The sequence below is a fragment of the Monopterus albus genome, unplaced genomic scaffold (assembly GCF_001952655.1).
Source record: "Monopterus albus unplaced genomic scaffold, M_albus_1.0 scaffold165.1, whole genome shotgun sequence".
NCBI lineage: Eukaryota > Metazoa > Chordata > Actinopteri > Synbranchiformes > Synbranchidae > Monopterus > Monopterus albus.
In genome coordinates this window covers 356,614-363,550 of record NW_018128045.1, presented here as the reverse complement: position 1 = coordinate 363,550, position 6,937 = coordinate 356,614, and the positions used below count along the sequence as shown (strand labels likewise).

The window sequence follows — 6,937 nt, the reverse complement described above, 5'->3', positions numbered from 1 at the left end:
CGGCTGCGCCATGCCGGGCGACGTCACGGTCCTTGATTTTAATCTATTCATAAAGGGCTTTTGAACCACTCTTAGTCTGACCCGTCACCCAGGACCTGTTTGCCTTGGGAGACCCTACCAGGGACATATAGCCCCCGACAACATAGCTCCTAGGATCACTCGGGTACTCAAACTCCACCACAATAAGGTGGCGGTTCCTTTTTTTTTTTGTGAAGCTGGTATTTATTACCAGCTTCACAAAAAATGAAAATGCTGCAGCTATTTAGGATGAAACTAGACTAGGTAGATAGATACATCTGTTCAGGCTCAAGTAGAGACAGACTGATAAAAGGACCCATTCAAGCAGAGACTGGAAAAAGACGTGTGTACCTGTCTGATACTGAGTGTGTACTAATGGTTTAAAGTCGAGCCCTAATAAGCACAAAAGCTCTCTCCAGTGTGTGTGTGTATGATTTTCCATCGGTGAAAACATTCAGCCTTTTTGCCGCCTGTTACGAGAAAACTTTGAGTAACCATGGCAACGTCTTCAAAAGTAAAACTGAGGGGGGAGATGAGTTATAGAGTGATAGAGAAGCAGCAAGAGAGAGAGAGAGATGGGCAAGTTAGAGCCGCTTCATTTAATGAAAACCTAGGATTTATCAGCTTGTAATCTCCATCTTTCTGTCATCTTTTCTGCCACTCTCGATTTGCAGGAAAGACAATTTTACAAAAAAATTAAATATTACTGATTATCACCAAGACAAAACAAACAAAAATAATCACAAGCTGACAACAAACCCAAGCAAAGATCATATTTGATGTTCACACACTGAAAGCCAAGATCTACCACTTAGGAAAAATAAAAAGCAACAGTCCAAACACCGCATTTCTTAAAATAGTCTATTTTAACAAAGAAAAGACACTGAACCAGCAGAGAGTGTGCAAGTTCAAATGTGAATGACTGCCAAAGAGGAGCAACTCTCAGGCAACAGGACGACATTTTGTTCAGGGCTGAGCAACCACAATCGGATTTTGTTGACACACATATACTGTAGCACGAATAGTTTTTCCAGCTGAAAGAACTCAGTAAACAGCATTAAAGACACATGGAGGTGTGCGAACCAGCTAGCCCAGTCTGCAGTAGGAAACCATAGTGTAGTACGTTTCCCTGAAACAACTGAAAACGACTTTATTTGGTTGTGTAAACCAAGTCATAGTGAACAACAGCAGCTGACGCTAAACCTGGAGCCCAACACCAAAGACTGTTGTCAGACATAAATGTCAATGTGTACTAAAAAAAACCGAAACGGTTGGTCAATTGATTAAAATCTGCAGAAATAGGCTGACAGAAGGTACAGGGTTGGTACAGAACAGTCATTCCTCTGTTTTTCCAATGCAAGTACATTCACTAAGAGGAACAAGACCCCGAGGTCACTAAAAACCCTCACAAGCGTATCCCCTCCAAACTAACAAGAAAGAGCACTGCTTCGGGTCCGGTAAGGAAATGAGCTGTTACTAAGTGCTAGCATGGCAGGTAGGCTTTTATCTGGTGTCTCTGCTGTCCTCACCTCAGTGGGGAGCTCATTCCACCCCTGTGAGGACAGGACGCCAATGAGCATTGACAAAGATGGCCGACCATAGACTACAGCATTCAATTCCAATCGGTGAAATTTAATGAATCACCTTTCACCTGAAATGCTTCACGATCGACTCAGAGCTACAGAGATCAGCAGGTCAGCTGTGATCAATAGGTCTGTGACTCCCACTTCACAAAGCATAGTGTGCACGTTACAAAGGAGAACACAGGAGTGTTTTATCATCTCTCTGGTTGAGGGTGTGTAGATACATACTGTGCAGTAGTTTGTAGCCAACAGAAATGTTACTCTCCCAAAATGCTAATAAAGTTTACCTTTATTTAAATGGTAGTGGATTTCTGGACTTCATGCACAAATAGTTCTCCGAGGTCCATTTACCACACTGACTGCACCATGCCTGCTTAATCAATGTTGCTATGGTAGACAATCGGCCAAGAGCTTTGCTCTTTTAACGTGGCTTTGAGTAGAAACGTATGCCCTGGCAACACGTCGCTCCAACACCTCCCATAGGTGTTCAGCTGGGTTGAGGTCTGAGGACTGTGAAGGCCACAAATATTGTGGAGAAATACACTAGATGCTATTCATAATATGTTTGCTGTGTCATATTTGGATCTTTCTTTTTGGTTGAGAGTAATTTGATTGGGTCAGATTTAAATGGATGCTGCTCTGATGCTTTTTGGCGTTCTGTCATGTTGCGCGATGTAACAGATACTTTGCAGTGCATGCACTCTCTCATGCCGCCTCCCTTTCTCTCTCTCTTATTCTGTTTGCAGCAGATACAGATGATTGAGCTCCCATTTTTTAATATTCTCGATTTTCTCCTGCCAATATTTATAAAGAGACTGATCCATTAGGGAGTTAAATAAATAGACAAATGAATAAATAAATAAATAAAGAGCTCTGAGCAGAATATACTCAGTGGGGTTATCATCAGTATCCCTCTGCCTCTCCTCCCCACCCTCCCTCCCCTGTCTGTCTCCAATCTCTTATTGACTGAGATGATTCATATTTCACCACTTTGCATGACAGAACCACTGTTGTGGGTCTGAATGCCGTCCTCTGGAACAGAACACACCGGCTGAGCCATCTCTGCTCTTACATGCTGTTTGTATGACATGCTATCACACACACACACACACACACAGCGTACAAGAGAAAGAGGCCTTTGGCTGAACCACACAACGCAAATGAAAGGCCTGTGACTATGAACGCCAAAGGGAGGGGAGGACCAGGCTGACAGAGATGTAATGGCTACCGCGACTCCTGTGGCTCAGAGCTCCTGCAGTTAAGGAGACGAGAGTAGCCAAGAATCTTTTCAGTGAGATAGAGCTCGGCCACACATGGCTCTTTAATGCTCATAAATCATTACAAGATTCATTGTGAGATATATTACAACGCTCTGAAGAGACCTGTCAAGCCTGATGTAGCCTGAATTGCTGCATTTTAAAAAGCGAGCTACCAGGAAAGAGTTGAAGGGAAAATATCAGTGACTATTTTGAGGCAACCCAGGCTGCGTCAACAGATATATTCATTTTTGAAAACTGCTGATCAGATAAAGTGTGGATACCCAAACCGAGCCCAACGGCGCCCAGGGGTTTGGGCCGGGTTCAGACATACCTGGAAATTATGTTCAAGTCCGGGTCAGGTTCAGACACGTAGGTCAAACTTTAGGCTGGACTTTGTAGAAAGAAATTCTTGATAAAATGATATAGTGCTATGTTATGTATTTGCAAAACTGTTCAAATAATTGTTTAATATGTTTGACCTTTGTAAAGACTTGACCTGTGGACATGAAATGCTGTGTGTCTAAGTGCAGAGACTCAGAACAACAGGAAGTCGTGCAGATACACCTGAGATGACTAAACTGTCTGCACGAGAATTGTGTGTGGGTGTAAGGTCTTATTGTCTTGGCTTTAGATTATCAACATTTATCAACATTACATGAAATGCTTGGCCTTCTATCATTGGCATTATAATCTGCACTAGCAAATATATCTACATGTTTATTTTAGTATCATATTGTATGATTTACCCTTGTTTTAACCAGTTCACTTGTCTTTAATATAGGAGATGTGTGTAAGGCTGTAAGAGTAGACAGGAAATCACACAAAACAGGAACTAGACCAGGTCGCCTAGCAACGCTCGAGGTGCTTCCTTTAAAACTGTCTATTGAAAGGTCAGGATGTCACAGATCAAAATCTGCCTGGCGACAAGATCACCAAATGAGGGGTCAGAACGAGGTCAACAAACCAACCAACCAAGGAACGAGAATGAAGGACAGCACAGATGACGTCAGATCATTTGCATGACTGTACTATAAATTCTCTTGTGAAGAGGAAACTCATGGTTCCGGTTCCATACTTCTGTAGAGTGGATAGGCACGAAATCCAGAGCTCTGTATTGCTTTTCTTGAATATTGTAATAAATATCTCAAAAGACAGATTTGTCTTTGAGCATTCTTCATAAAAACAACACGCAGGACAGGTTTTGTCCAACAACTTGAACATTCAAATGTCTGCTTCGTTTAATAAGAGGAAAAAAAATTCAGCTGCTTCGGATGCCAAGCTCTCGGGCACAGGCCAGGTTTGTGCTCCATCAGGCGTACATACAGCCTGACACTGGCTCATGAGGCTTTGCTGCTTTTCACCTAAAGCTGGAACTAGCCAGAAAGTGAGAAAAGGCAGCAAAACCATTGTGCCAAAAAAGAATGAAGATGCTTCCCGACCGTTATATACATTCAAAATGACAGTGGTCGGACACAAGCAGAGATGTCTCGTCACATCAGGAAGCAGCAGATGGTGAAGAATAAAAGCTGTGAGTGTATGTGAAATATGGTGTCATCTGCTAATTCCAGGGCCTTTTTCACTGAAGGTACCGTGACATGTTAAAGGTTTAAAAGATGACTGAAACCCAGTTACAACTGTCATGATGACTTTCTGTAGTAGGACACTTGAATATAACAAATGTTTAGAGGCTTATTATAACACTTTATACTTGACACTGGTCCACTGATGTTAGATACTGAATGATTTTTTTTTTTTACAACCCAAACAAATGAGTAACGAGTTGTATTGTTTTGCTGGCACACACAGTTCATCCTAATCTCCTCCCTGAATGAAAAAAGCATATGATAACTCAAGCTGTAAACCCTCAGACAGGTGAAGTCCTTGTCTGGTCAAAACCACAATCAAACATCTGTTCAGTCCCTTGCTGCCCATTGCTGATGGCCATATTGGCTGGCGGCGGTTTAAAAAGAGGGTCAGGGGGTCTCTTAAAGTCCAGGAAATAAAAACTGCCACCAGGTTTTGTCTCAGGACACGAAGAACTGATCATTGGACAAAGAGCACTGAGGCATGGCGATGAAAAACGTGCATTCAAGGCTCTCCATTCATTTTTTAAAACGTACAAACTTAACTTTTACACTAAATTTCCAAGTTCCATGAGAAGCCCCACAGCATCATTGATGTGTAAAGATCATGTCTGTGTTTCTTCTACATCAGTGATGCATGGACATATCTTGTGAGTCAAAAGCTGGAGGTGTGTGACGGTGAAGTAAAATTAATATCAAAGATGCACAGCTCTCTGCTCGAGCTGTCTCCGTCATATCAAACGAGGAGGAGGAGGAGGTGCAGAGAGGAAGCAGTGCTCAACAAATTAATGGGAGAACTTTTTAAAAAATGTTTTATGAAAGAAATATGCCCTTGATCTGTAGCAGAATAATTATTTCATGCTTTGGACTCAAGAGGAAATGAGGGATGAAAGCCCTGCTGACAAATAAATTATTCCTCTGGCCGAGACTGGTGCCTGTAGCAAAGGTGAAAGTTTTTAGCCTTTTCATACTGGATGAAATTATCTATTGTATCACTGGAAACATTCCATTCAGCATGCTGTTCTGTTCCGACCTCAGATTCTCTTTTTTATTGCTCAGGAGCCCCATTTCACAATGCCATCAGGGAGTAAACAGCACATTGCATTCTGGGACTGACAGGGGACCTAAAAAAAAAAAAAAAAAAGACAGCTGTAAAGGGCAACACACACTGGCAGCGTGTGATGCACGTCAAAACACACGCACACACCATTTTCTATGCAAGCCCACACACAAGCAGCTTGCCTAAACACACAGATTTACAGCTTGTCAAAGCTAAATTAAAACAGAATATCAGCTGAACTGAAATCGATCGATGTATCGTATTAAAAATTTTGCTGCATCGTTTTTGGATGAAATCATGGACCATGTATCAACAAACAGGTCATGTGAGAGAGAGACACACACTCACCCCGACCACATACTAACGATAACACTACATCATCTACTCGCATAGCCTAATGGTACATTTTGATCTCATTAAGATTCCCTGCATGAATAAATAAATCTTAACTAATTAACTACAGTAGAGCAGATTAATTTAAGCTTTAATGGCTGTTTGAGTAGAGGGCATAAGTATGTGTGGCTATGCTGTACTGACTTTGGTTGTTAGTCGAGTACCAATGTATGAAGTACTTTCATACAGGAGGAACTTTACCATTACATTTGTGGATGAGGTTGCCTTTTCTCCCCATAAAATTAAGAGTGATATCTCTAAAATAAAGTCCCTACATCTCGCACTCTGTCTTCCTGCAGTCATTTTGCTGGCAAGGCTCACTGTGAACCCCAGAATGCAATGCGCTGTTTACACCATGAGGTCATTGTGAAATAGGGCTCCTCATCCCCATCTCTATACCTCTTACCCACTAATTCTTCTCTTTTTGTCACTACTCTGATTTCTTCCACATTTTCCTTTGTACTTTGTCCCCCTCCTCTTTTCTGTCTCCCTGTCTTTCGCTTTGGGTCTCTTTTGTCACAGCGGGGTTGCCATAGAGACATGTGCACCTTGGCATTACATGTGTTTTTGTTAACACTGTACATGGCTGGAGCAGAACCCCAACGAAGCAGCGGAAGCTAAATGTTTGAATATAGCTGTGGGACATGCACAAAGAGCGAAAGGAAGGAAATTATGTTGATTCAAGGAACTACAAGGAAAGTAAAAGAGTAGCTGAAGGGAACAGAGGTGAAAGAGAGAGGGAAGACATTTTGGGGCTTCTAGTTGCATTGTAGTGTTGTGGACCAACGTGAAACTAGGCCAACATTTTAAGAGTTAAACATTTAGAGTAAGTAACCAGTAATAAAATGTTAAACACAGTTCAGTGAATATAAAACCTCATCAACAAAGTGAAATAATACCAAATTAAATAACAGGCTGTAACAATGTGATAAAATGTCTGAATTCATATTATTCGCACAATTGTGTAATATAGTTTGAAGTGCATGAGATAGAGCTAGGAGACGAGAGATACTGGAAATCAGAGGAAGAAATGAGAGAGGG

At 41.7% G+C, this 6,937-nt stretch overlaps 1 protein-coding gene across 1 annotated transcript in view; it reads right to left on the bottom strand.

Moving 5' to 3' along the window:
- grin2da (glutamate receptor, ionotropic, N-methyl D-aspartate 2D, a) overlaps positions 1 to 6,937 on the bottom strand; it is a 196,537-nt gene that overhangs the window by 84,773 nt on the left and 104,827 nt on the right. The window lies entirely within an intron of this gene.